This window comes from Suncus etruscus, chromosome 15 (genome assembly GCF_024139225.1).
Source record: "Suncus etruscus isolate mSunEtr1 chromosome 15, mSunEtr1.pri.cur, whole genome shotgun sequence".
In the NCBI taxonomy this organism is placed as follows: Eukaryota; Metazoa; Chordata; class Mammalia; order Eulipotyphla; family Soricidae; genus Suncus; species Suncus etruscus.
Genome location: NC_064862.1, coordinates 23,341,385 through 23,344,910, shown reverse-complemented (window position 1 = coordinate 23,344,910; position 3,526 = coordinate 23,341,385). Strand labels below are relative to the sequence as shown.

Here is a 3,526-nt window from a genome sequence, read left to right as displayed (position 1 = left end):
TCTCTCTCTCTCTCTCTCTCTCTCTCTCTCTCTCTCTCTCTCTCTCTCTCTCTCTCAGATGTCTCAGATGTCTCAGATGTCAGAGGCTGGTGAAGGGTGCTCAAGGCCAAGCCCGCTCTTTTGTGGTCATGGCTGTAGGAAGGCCTCAGATAGACAGACAAACAGACAGATACAAGTAGGTGCTCCAGAAGGAGCACTCAGGTGAACGGCTCCCTGGCTGCAGCTGTCGGTGGACCCCAGCTCTGTGGAGCATGTGTGTGCTCTCTGCACCTCTTCAATCATCTCTCAATCCAGACCCTGGTTTCAAGGTCACATCTCTCTTTTGCAGGTTCTGGGCTCATTGTCAGAATCTCCTGTGACCCTTTGTAAACCCACCCCGGATTTACGAGTAACTTTACCTGCAAGACCCTCCCATTCCTGGGAGAGGTCTTGGGGAGATTATAAAAGGTTTGGCCTCAGGGGCAAAAGGGGATTGAAATTTATCTGGATGCAGCATGGAGGAGAAAGCAGGAGGAGATGGCTGAGAAATAAGGTACAATACAGGGCTGAATAAGGATGCAGCATAAATAGTTATGTTAGGCCACACACATGTGGTGGCTAGGGCATGAATAAAGCTGCTATTTCCTGAAGCCTGTGTTGATGATTTACTCCCCTCTACCCGAACCCAGATACCCGCTGGCTAGGGGTTGCAGAAACCCATATGGCTTGGGACTGCAGAGAAAAGCCTCCATCACCATAGACCTCCATTCAGCTCCATCCTAAGGGCTTTCTTTATTATTTTAATCAACAACCTTTGACTGTCTTGGTTTCCTGCTCCTGCTCTTTTTGTTCTTCTGTTTCCTCTCCATGTAGGTAGTAATGGTCCCCTATTCCGTCCCCTTAATCTTGATGGTTCCCAATTCCTCCACTGCCTCCTGGAAATAGTCACCCATTGAAGAGGCATGCCTGTAAATTCAGTTCTGAGTTTCCAAATCAAAAATATTATGTTGTCCTCATGATCTGGATACATGTGCTGGCTGCTCTAGGGTTGGCCGCTGTATAGGCTTTCTTGGGGAGCTCAAGGAGACCAAAGCTCAGTTCTGACCACAGATTGGGGCCACCAAAATGTGTAGCACTAATAGGCCCCTTCTGGTTTGTGTGTGTGTGTGCAGGGGAATGTTTGCTAGACCTCAGTCTACCCTAGGAAGCCTCTATGTTGCTGTTTCTGGTCCAGACTGCCCAGAGATACATGATGCTACCATGCAGTCAGTAATTTGGATTCTGGCAATCAGAACACACAGTGTTTGTGCCGGGATTTCTGAGAGCTTGAGGTTGTAATGAGACAATACTAACGTAATTGATATGGATAGGTTTCAGTTGGATAAGTATGACAATGCCATTACACATATAATTTAACCTCGATAAATGTTTATGGGGCTGTTGATCAATGGCAGGCACTGTAGACCCACCCCTGAGCCAGCCTCAGTCCTTACCATCTAGGGAAATCAAAGTGGACCCAGAGCCATAAGTAAGGGCTATCTTGGAAGCCAGAGGCATGAGGGGCTCTGACATGCAGAAAGTTGCTTGGAAAAGGAAACAACCTCATAGATAAAATAGAAAGGAGAAAGGGGAAGTCAGTGAAGCAAAAGTAGGAAAGGACTTTGGAGGGACTGGCTTCTGTGAACATGTAGGGCTGAGGAGTGGAGAGAGCACCTCAGCTCTCCAGATGGGGGCTTGGCTGGTGTCTATTTTTTAAAACTTCATTTATTTAGTTATTTTATTTATTGGTTGTTGGACCACACCCAATGGTGCTCAGGGGTCACTCATGGCTCTGCACTTAGAAATCACCCCTGGCAGGCTGAAGGACCATATGGGTGCCAGGAACTAAACTGGATCCTTCCCAGGCCAGCCACATGCAAGGAAAACACCCTACCACTGTGCTGCTGTGCTATCTCTCTGGCCCCTGGCTTGTATCTTGAGGGATTCCAAATTTGTTTCTTTGGGGTGGGCAGGAAGAAAATGATTTTTTTCACTTGCCTTATTAATTTTGGCTCTGAAATGGGTAAAGACAATTCAACTCTCTCTGCTTGGCGATGGATAAGAATCACAAGTGAGTGAAGAAATTGTGGCCGTGTAGTCTACTGGGATCTGGGTCCAAAAGAAAGGACCGGAAACAGAACTTGGGTATTAGAAGGAAAACAATCATGATGGTGGGTAGAACGATGCAAGCTCCAACCTCCACCTTAGCCTGCTTCCTGCAAAGATGCAGCCAGCTAAAATCCTCAGAACTGGCAAAAATGAGGAAAAGGGCTATAATGGAAGGTCTTGTTCTGGTTGACCCCATGCCCCCATTACAAGTGTCATGAGAAAAGGAGACAGAGCAAGGGAGAAGGTCGTATGATGACAAAGCAGCCAAGGATTCTAGGGATGTTGTTTGAACATCTGATGCCTCTGTAACTGCAAAAGACCAGGAAAGTCTCCTTCCCAGAACCTTAGAGACTGACTGAGAGACACCTTAATGTAGGGAGGAAGGAATGGTGGTGGGTTTTCTGTCAAAAGGCCTGTGGCCATTTGCTGTAGAAGCCTTAGGACACTCACATTCAGAGCTGTCAGGTTTGCTCCTTCTCTGTGCTCCATGTATGGGCCCTCTTCAATGGTTTTACATGCACTGCTGTTGTTTATAGTATGTGTTTGAAGAGCATGAGGGGTCCAGAGGTGAAGGAATTCCTGCTCCTTCATAGTCACTCATGGGGACTTCTTTTTTTTTTTTTTTTAATATGGAACTCTTGACGAATTTGCGAGTCATCTTTGCGCAGGGGCCATGCTAATCTTCTCTGTATCGTTCCAATTTTAGTATATGTGCTGCTGAAGCGAGCACACATGGGGACTTCTTTAGTGTGCATCGAGCAGTAGTTGGTGGCTCACTACCAATTCTGTGCTCAGGCATCACTCTTGAGGCATGGGGGACCATCTAGGGTACCAGGGTTTAGGCTGGAATTAACTTATGCCAGGAAAAAGCCTTAATTCCTGTGTTCTCTCTCCAGCCCTAAGTCACTCAGCATGGACTGACCTTCTCACTGACCAGGTCTTGGGTTCCAGGGTCTGGAGGTGAGTGAAGAGCCTCCCTTTCTGAGGTTCTGGGGTGCTTACTTAACATATCATATCCATGGGGCCGGCACCCCACCCAACTGGATGTAGAAATGGATTATCTGCAGATGCTCTGAGGAGGGTAGGTCCTAACTCAATGACTACCGTGCTTGGAGGTAAATACAGGGAAAATGCCATGTTACCTCAGAGGCAGGTGTTTGATGATGTGTCCACAAGCCAAGGGGTGCCAAGGAGGGCTGGCAGCCTCCAGAATTAGAAAGGGACCTGCACAAGCATCTTCCCTCAAGCCTTTGGACCAGAAAAAGACTGCCATCTTGACTTCAGACCCCTCACTCCAGAACAGGGAGGCCATAAGCAGAGCTTGCAGCTAAGTGCTCTGTGGTCATTCATTACTGCTGCCCTCCAAAATGAAAAAATAGCTCTAATATACATTCATTGC

General features: G+C 47.4%; 1 non-coding gene across 1 annotated transcript; it reads right to left on the bottom strand.

Moving 5' to 3' along the window:
- Nucleotides 1-2,750: 2,750 nt before the first annotated feature.
- LOC126031676 (U6 spliceosomal RNA) lies at nt 2,751-2,857 on the bottom strand. Its single transcript, XR_007503509.1, has one exon. It is a non-coding gene; the product is annotated as a U6 spliceosomal RNA (small nuclear RNA).
- Nucleotides 2,858-3,526: the final 669 nt, after the last annotated feature.